Genomic DNA, 9930 nt, shown 5'->3' on the forward strand with positions numbered 1-9930 from the left:
GGGTTGACTTGAAAAAGGCTCAAACGATTCAAAGAAGTAGTGCCTACGTCATTTTAGATTTTTATGTCCCCTAGGATTTCGCCTCAAGAAAGTTACTAAGTCAATTCTAAAGATATAAACCTTCATGCTATCTAATCTCAAAAGAAACTAAGTTTTCATGGTACACATTACTAAGGCTAAGATCATACAAGCATTCTGTTCTTCATGATAACATATTTCACTCAGATCAAATCTTCATTCATACTTGCATACTGATAAATGCCAAATTATACATAGTTTTACCCCAAATACTTAGCATATTTATGGATGTTTACTACTAGATTTGTGGATTTTGGTGCTCTTAATCCAGTTATTTCATGTTTTGTACTCAAGAGAGCACCAAGAGTCAAAAGGAGCCAAAAACGAGCTTAAAAGGGACAAAACGGACCAAATCGAGAAGATCACACAGCCTAAGCCTTGCCACACGGGCATCTCACACGCCCGTGGCCTTCAGGGGTGTCGACCAAGGTTTACACAATTCACACAGCCTGGCAATTGAGCCCACACGACCATGGCAATTTAACGGATCGAACACGGCCTGGCAATCACGTCACACAGTCGTGGCACACGGGCGTGTCCCTTTTTCAAAGAGTTGTATTTTACAAGGAAAAGGGTACTTAGGGAGGAAGAAAGCCAATCCAAAGCCTATATAAACACCCTAAGTATGACCTAGAGAGGGGGGCCTCTTCCAGAACTTTTCTGGAATACAGAACCACACGCCAGGAATTACTTGAAGGAAGCCAGATGATCCATCCCAAAAGTCGGAGCTACTCCAAGACTGAAGATCTCTCTCAAAATTCCTTCAGGGGTTTTAGAGTTTTCTTCATGTTTTGTTATTTTTATACTTTTGAGATGTACTCTTATTTTATTATGAACTAAACCCCTTAGATACTTAAAGGGAATGAAACTTAAGATGAATCTTGTTATTATTTTCTAAATCGTATGATAAATATTTAACTTGTTCTTAATTATGTGTTCTTAATTCTTGTTTTGATATCCCAGGATACTGATTCAAGACAAGCTCTTATTCAAAGGAGGAATAGACCCTGTCTAAGAGTACATTTGCCATAATTAAGCGGAGTTGATTGTGCACCTAGAAATAGGGTGACAAGATTTTGCCGGATTAGGGGGAACCTAATAAGGGGATCCATAGATCGATTTAATGCAACCCTAGAGTGTTAATTAGAGAAAAGTCTCAGTTATTCAATCTAGGGATTAGACGTTATTAGTCTTGAATAGGGATAATAACATAACTTAGGGATCTTTACGGAACAAGTTGAATGAATAAACCGTCTGATTCGGAGCCAGAATAACAAGTAAAGTCTAGGTGGATTTCTCCTTAGGTATTGTCTCAAGTCAATCGATTTTCCCAAAAGCAATTCCCCAATTCTTTTCTCTATGCGTTCTTAGTTTAAATAATTAGTTAATTAAAACAAACCCTTTTATTCTTAGACTAGATAATAAAAAAAATAGTTATTACTAGTACTCTTGGTTCCCTTGGGTACGATATCCTGATCTTGCCATTACTATACTATTGTTCGATAGGTGTGCTTGCCTTTTCGTTGTGATAATAGTTAGTCTAGGTTTGATCTTCATTATAAATATTTATTATTTGTTACAAATCATGCGATCAAGTTTTTGGCACCGCTACCGGGAAACTGAAATATTAGGAACACTAAATTTTTATTACTTTATCCATTTATTTTTCTTGCAATTTTATTTTATTTTATTATTTATTAATTTACTTTTTCTCTCTCTTGGCAGGTTTTTATAGTTTATGACTAGAAGAAACCCGTCGGGACCATTACTTTTTGACGAAAAAATCGATCATACAATTCGTAAAAATCAAAGAGAAATAAGGCATAGCTTACGATACACGGAGAACGAGCGAGAAGATGATACTCAAACCCCAACCGACAAGATGGCTAAAAACCAAGGCAAACAGCTACCTCCTGCAATTGCTGCTAATCAAAATCCTGTTCCACGTACTATGTATGATTATGCTAAACCTTCTTTAACAGGAACTGAATCTAGCATAGTTAGACCTGCTGTAGTTGCAAATACTTTTGAATTAAAACCTAACACTATTCAGATGATATAGCAGTTTGTTCAGTTTGATGGTTTGCAGGATGAAGATCCCAATGCTCACTTAGCAAATTTCCTGGAATTTTGTGATACATTCAAAATCAATGGCATTTCTGATGATGTTATTCATCTTTGGTTATTTCTCTTTTCACTGAGAAACAAAGCTAAACAGTGGTTGAACTCGTTACCACGAGGGTCTATCACTACTTGGAAACAAATGACCGAGAAATTTTTACTAAAATATTTTCCGCCGGCTAAAACGGCTAAATTACGTAATGATATCTCTTCTTTTGTGCAGATGGATTTAGAAACACTTTACAATGCATGGGAGAGATACAAGGACTTATTAAGAAGGTGCACTCACCATGGGTTACCGTTTTGGCTTCAAGTACAAACATTTCACAATGGCCTAAATCCCTTGACTCGGCAAATGGTTGACGCAGCTGCTAGCAGAACCATCAACAATAAAACACAGGAAGATGCCTATGAATTTATAGAGGAGATGTCACTAAATAACTATCAGTGGCAAGTTATGAAGACTAAGCCAACAAAAACAGTCGGCGTTTATAACATTGATTCAGTCACCATGCTCTCTAATCAGGTAGAACTTCTCAATAAAAAGATTGACGACTTACTTGGTTCTACGTAGGTACATCCAGTAATAAAGTGTGACTCAAGTGGCGGAGGTGTGCATACAGAATACCAATCCTTCAATCCTACAACTGAAGAAGAACAAGTCAACTATATGGGTAACAATAACTTCCGATCTCAAAATAACCCATATAGTAATACCTATAATACAGGTTGGAGGAACCACCCAAATTTCTCCTGGGGTGGTCAAGGGAATCAAAAGCCACAAAATCCTCAGAGTTTTCAACAGCCACCTTATCAACAAGAGAAGAAACCAAACCTTGAAGAGATGCTTTCTAAATCCATCTCGGTGTCAGAAACCCGTTTTCAAAATACTGAGACAGCACTTAAGAATCAACAAGCATCAATCCAAGGACTTGAAACTCAGATAGGCCAGCTATCCAAACTAATCTCTGAACGACCACATGTAGCTTACCAAGTAATACTGAACCTAATCTGAGGGAACACCTCAATGCAATTAGCACTCAAAATAAGGATGGACTCATTGCACCCGAGCCAGAAATACAGCAAGACAACGCGATGAACAAAGGACGAGAAGAAGTAAAAAATAATGATCCCAAATAGGTAAGTATGAATCATGAACCTCGTGTGCCATATCCTAAAGTGATGACGAAAGACAGAACAGAAGAACAATTCAGTAAGTTTGTCAAACTCTTAAAAAAATTACATATTAACTTACCCTTTATTGAAGTTCTTTCGCAGATGTCCAACTCAGCAAAATTCTTAAAGGAACTTCTGACCAACAAAATAAAATTAGACGCTACATCGTATGTGGAACTCAATGCAGTCTGCTCAGCTATTCTAAAGAATAAGCTACCTAACAAATTGAAAGATCCAGGGAGTTTTACAATTCCTTACTTAATTGGTAGTTTATCTGTGAATAATGCTTTAGCTGATCTAGGGGCAAGTATAAATGTTATGCCATATAAAATGTTTAAACGACTAGGTCTCGATAAACCCAAACAGACTAGGATGAGCATACAATTGGCTGACAAGACAGTTAGATTTCCTAAGGGTATTATTGAAGATGTTCTCGTTAAAATTGTTAAATTTATTTACCTAGTAGACTTTGTCGTCTTAGATATGAATGAGGATAACGAGGTACCTTTAATTTTAGGACGACCCTTTTTAGCAACTGCCAGAACCATCATTAATGTAGGCACAAGAGAGCTAACACTTCGTGCAGGTGACCACACAGTAACACTTCAAGCACGCGACTCAGTCAAAACCTCTAAAACTCAAGATAATGCTATAAAACCTGTCGATGATAAAACTAATACTCAATCGTCCTTACAGGAACCTCTTCAAACCAAGACAACGGAGACAGTACACTACTATCATGTAGAGAACAAAGACACCCATGAGGAACGAAGGCTTCAAATAGAGGAGCTAGATGAATGGAGAGCACACAAACCAAGAACATATGATAAATCGAAACTACGCCAAAACAAGCCCGATACTTCTCCTAATCAACTTCAGGTTGGTGCTAAATTCTTATTGGATGCCACAGATCCTCACATTGTCACTGCCACACCAAATGAGGAAATCCCTCTTACGATACTCAGCATTTTCCCATTCAATACGGTTGAGGTGAGTCATCCCAAGTTCGGCACTTTTAAGGTAAACAACACCCGATTAAAACCTTATTTTAAGATTGACAGCAGGAACGAGGAGTATGAACTCCTCAAACCACCATGATAAATCAACGGAGAGGTAAGTTGAGCTTAGACTATAAATAAGCGCTTCTCAGGAGGTAACCCGAGCACTAACATATTTTGATTTCTTTATTTTTAATTTCTAACACTTCGAATCTTTAACTTAGTCTTTGAATTGTAAAGTTTTTCAGCACACACGGCCAGGCACACGGGCGTGCCTACATCCATGGCCAAACAAGGGAAGAGACACGGTCGTGCGATACGGCCGTGTTGAAGCAGGACATGATTTCCCCAAAACACGGGGTGCGATAAATCCCCACAGCCGTGCGACATGACTGTGGGTGAACTTGATAGGCAAAACACGGGCATGGGGATAGAAAACCACGGGCGTACCAGGAACAAGGATTGATTCTGTTTCTTCGACACGGGCGTTCGACACGCTCGTGTTGTTCAGCCGTGTACAACAACACACGAGCGTGCTACCATAAAACACGGGCGTGGGAGAAGCAAATAAAGCTGGGCACGGCTGTGCGACATGGCCGTGTTTGACACACCCCCAAGAGACATGGGCATGTGATAGTAGCCGAGCACGACCTAACTTGCAAAATTCGAAAAATACGGGCTCACCCTCAAAGTACACGGGCGTGGCCCTAGGCCGTGTGCCCCTCCCCTATATAAGCAAACCACTATTCATCTTCTTCCTCTTTTCAAAACCCTAGCCGAAATCTACCCTCCCCCAACCCTTAATCCCTATTCCGGCCACCATTCCTTAAATTCTCACTTTCCCAACCCCCAAACCACCCTCAAATCCACTCCCCTTGCATTAATTCCCATTTTCACCTCCCTATACCCTTCATTTTCCCACCACACGATTTCATCCCCGCATCACACGCCCATGCTCGCCACCAACACGCCCGTGCACCGCCTTACAACAACCTTTGGTTCACTTTCTCAACCTTATTTTTTCAATTTGTGTTGCTACATTAGTATTCTACATGCTTTGCATAGATATTGTTACTATTACAAATATGTTTTAGACAAGTTAGGAATTTGCTTTAGAATTTTCTATATTTGAATTGCTTAAGCTACCAAATAGCATATACTAGTTTTAGGCCTCTTGCTTAACTACTGATGTATCTTGGATTCTATCAATGCTAATGTATTTTCAGGAACATTATGTCGTTATCGAGAGGCAAGAAGGCCGCGGTTCCATCCTCAAAGAGACGTAGGGGACCGAGTTCTCCCTCGGTACGTGCTACAGCCGAATTTCAGCACCCGTTCCTTAAATTTTCGCAAGCTTTGCAGGAAGAGCTATTTCAGATATTATGCGCACGACCCATCATCACAGGTCGCTGCATCGACTGGGCTGCTGTAGAGCAAGTCCAGCTCGCTGATGCCATCCGCGCCCTCCTTCCACAGACCCATGGGAATGGTTCTTTGCTATTACTGAGCCCACTTATTTAGAGTTAACTTTAGAATTATGCTTTACTTTTCATTTACAGGTGGTGATGACGAACAATGACGACCCAAGCACTATTCACTTTCGATTAGGCGGTCTAGTTCGTATGATGAGTGTCCTAGAGTTTGGAGTTGCTCTGGTCTGGAAATTTACACCGATGAGTTTATGGAGGAGGAGGACATGAATGCACTACCACGCAATATCCACATCTCTCCCTTCTTGTGCTGGAAGGCTTTGGCACCACTCTCTTCCACCTACAACCCCAGTCGCTCGAAGGCCTCAGATCTCCCCCCTTCCCTATGATATCTCCATGTCATATTGGCACACACCTTGACCGGAAGGAGAGAGAGCACCAGCGTCGTCAACACCCACAACTCCTACTATTTACGGTGCATGGCGAATGCACATGTGACTGACTTGGCATACTTCATTGCTTTCGTCATTCTCCATCAGACCGAGCGGCATAGGAAGGGAGTGATCTCTATCGGCCCCTACATGATGCCCCTTACCAGATACTTCAACACCGCGGCCCAGTCATCAGTGCTTACCCTGATAAGTCAGATGTCCCCACAGGGTGTCATGGCTATGTTACACATGAGGATGATCGAGCACCGACGTGGAACCAATCCTTTTCAGTACTGTTTCTCGCATGCCATTGACGAGGCAGATCTTGAGGACATCCTTGATGATGTTCCCCCACAGCATGAAGAGCCTTCCACCGCGCCATCTAGGGAACGACCAGTTCATGCTGCTGCTTCATTGGTACATCTTTCCGACCGACTCGCCCACTTCGAGAAGTATTGCACTACACAGTTCGAGATGATTCACGAGCAAGATCGACGACGGGACCGACAGATGGACGATATGCAGGCCATGATGCAGCAGCTGTGCCAGCACTTTCACATCGCCACTCCAGCACCACCACCTGAAGGCCCCACCGACGAGGATCATTGAATCCTCCTATTTTTTATTTATTCTTATTTTTATTTTATTTTATTTATTTTCTTTTTCTTTTTCTTTTGTTTTTTTATTTTCATTTCAATTTTATTATTTTATTTTGAAAAAGATATCTATATTAGTAAATTTTACTTTTTTCATTTTCTGGTATTTCTAACAAGTAATCCCACTATGCTCTATTCCACACCAGCTCTTAATAAGCTCTTCATGATTCTACATATGGGAAACAATACCTCACGAGTGCCATGTTCAACGATCCAATTTCTTCATCTAGCCAAGAACAATGGTAGCTACCACTTTCCCCGAACACTCCATCCTTAGAATCAAGCTCTACATCCATATAACAGGGAGTTTCACCTCCTTTCCTCTTATGATTTTCTTTCTTTTGAATAATCTATCTTTGTACATTAAGGGTAATGTACATCTTAAGTGTGGGGGGTGAACATGAAACCTAACTTTTTGCATTATTCTCAAATCCCTGAATTTGTTCCTGTGCTTAAGTGATTTTCTCATAATATTGATAGAATGAATTCTGATTGATCTATAATTATTGTTGATATGTTGTGAATTAGACCAAGGGAATTATGCATGATTATTTGATTATAAGACCTTAAAGAATCAAGCATGATAAGTTGATATTTTGAGAAATAAAACTTTTAGACTATTTTTCCTAAATTGAGGTACTATCTTGAAATCCTAAGTATACAGAAATGACATAAAAAAACCCAAATTTTTGGTGAGATTTTTTAGCCTTTTGAGCATGTAGCTTTCTTTCTTGCTCACTTCTTTTGTGGTTTGAGTGTGTCAACATTGAACTGTTATTCTAAAACTTGCTTCTATTATGCATGTCAAGATCACACGTATGATTTGATATACTGAGATGATAAAGGCACTTAAGATTTAACCCATTTACTCCATAAAAAGCCTTCCCACATAATTAAACCCTTAGCGAACCCCCTTTGAGCCTACTAACCTTTTTTTTATTTATTAACCCTTATCATTAACCAATTAACCCATTATTGTTGAAATCCTCTTACTTAATTTACCTTTTTATCGAGATTAAATTTAATATTATTACCTCACTATGTTCCCATTTTTTGTTACTGAATCATGAAATATGATTTCTATATTGTATTGACTTGATGAGTTGATAAAAAATGTAATTCTCAGCAAGCTAAAGTTGTCATGAACTCATGTAAAATAGTTCTAGATATTTGTTTGTGGTTTAGTAATTAAGTTTTTATAGTGAGGTAACATATAGAAATTATCTCGATTCTAACGCTTGTTCTTCAGCTTGTATCCATACCTGTAACCTAAACCCCATTACAATCATGCAAAGAACTTTTGATTAATGTATCATATCATTTACAAGTGGTGGAGATTTGATTTTCATGCAAGCCTATGGTAATAACTTTTCATGTTAGACAATCGAGTGCTTAATCTTGAACCTTAAACACTTTGAGTGATTTGAGTGAATCTTTAGTGAGGATGTCATCTCTTGTATATTTAGGACTAAAGTTAATTACTTAGAGGAAGGAGATTACCTGTGACAGCCCAAAGTTGACCCTAGTCGGGAAGTGGTTTCGGGACCGCTAAACCGAGTCACCGAAATGTTTGAATGTGATACTTATTGTGTAGAATATGTAATTATGAATGTGTGAAAATCTCAAGCTTCAATTTGGTTGATTTCATGTGAATTTAGTCAATAGGACTTATGTGAGAAAATTCTAAAATGTGATAGGTCAATGTGTGAGGACCTACTAGTGCATGTGGACAAAGGGGGGACTTGCATGTCAAATTTCCCCCCCTAATGAGTAGTGGCCGGCCATGACAAAGAATGATGGGCAAAACATGTCATGAAACATGTTTTGTTAGTGGAAGAATAAAATAAGAAGTATGGGTAATAAAGAAATGGAAACAAAAGAAAAAAAAAGGTGTGTGTAGTGTTTGTTCCCCCCATTGCCGTGAGCTCAAGAGAAGAAAGGAGAAAAGTTTGTGTTCATCCTTTCTCACCTCCATTCTAGCCTAAATTAGAAAGAAAAAAAAACAAAGAAAAAAAATTTCTCATCCTTTGGTTCATCCTTGGCCAAAAATTTTAAGGAGGAAAGAAGAAGAAAGGTGAAGAGATTCGGCCATGCATGTAGCTAGGCTAAGGTATGTTTGATGATGTTTCATGAGATGCATGCATGATTTAGTGGTTAGCTTGAGTTCTACCTAGCCCATGGTCTAAATCTTGCTATGTGATGGAAATGGCACTCGACCATGGATGCATCATTCTTGGTTGATGTTTGATGTTGTGGTGATGAGGTATGAGGATGAGTTAAGATTCGGCCTAGGTGGAGGTTGTGTTAATGCCATTGCATGCAAAATATGAAGCTTGTTAATGATGCATGTGATGATGGCTTGATGATTCTTGAACCTCCTTTTTAGCATTTTTGTGTGAGCACATATGTGCATTGGTTGCTAAAGGGAGAAGAATCGGCTAGCAAGATGTGTGCTAAGGCCGAATGTAACTTTGCATGTTGATGAGCAATGCATGTGTTAAATCGATGAAAAGGGGGAGGATGCTTTACTAGTGGGTATATGTGTGTATTAAATGTTGAAATCGACCCCAAAAATGGACATGCATATTCGGCCAAGGGGAAAGAAATTAGCTAATATGTAGTGTTGATGCATGATTTTTTGCATGTATGAGACTTTAATGTCTAATGTATAAATATGGGCTAAGTGCCTTGTGTTCATCTTTTGATGCCTAAACGATGAAATCAATTTATTTGTTTGATTAAGCTCAAGAGCAAAGGGGAAATAAAACCGATAAAGGGAAGGAAAAAGTGGTTGAATAGCTAGCGGAATCGTTCGACAACACCCGAGGTAAGTTCTTGAGTAAGAGAGCTTAAATTTCGATGTGATTAAATCATGCTCTATGTGTGGCTATTGAGCCGAATGTGCAAGGACAATATGTGCCTTGTGTTTGAGTTTCGTAAACGAAAATGAAATATGAATGTACCATGAATTATTGTTAGATGTGCATGATTAATTGAATGCTGTCCGGGCTAAGTCCTGAAGGCTTTGTGCTAAGTGAAT

At 39.1% G+C, this 9930-nt stretch overlaps 1 non-coding gene across 1 annotated transcript; it reads right to left on the reverse strand.

The window, feature by feature from the left end:
* Window positions 1–2389: 2389 nt before the first annotated feature.
* On the reverse strand, window positions 2390–2496 carry LOC121231125 (small nucleolar RNA R71). The gene has a single exon (XR_005929193.1). It is a non-coding gene; the product is annotated as a small nucleolar RNA R71 (small nucleolar RNA).
* Window positions 2497–9930: the final 7434 nt, after the last annotated feature.

The sequence above is a fragment of the Gossypium hirsutum genome, chromosome A06 (assembly GCF_007990345.1).
Source record: "Gossypium hirsutum isolate 1008001.06 chromosome A06, Gossypium_hirsutum_v2.1, whole genome shotgun sequence".
NCBI lineage: Eukaryota > Viridiplantae > Streptophyta > Magnoliopsida > Malvales > Malvaceae > Gossypium > Gossypium hirsutum.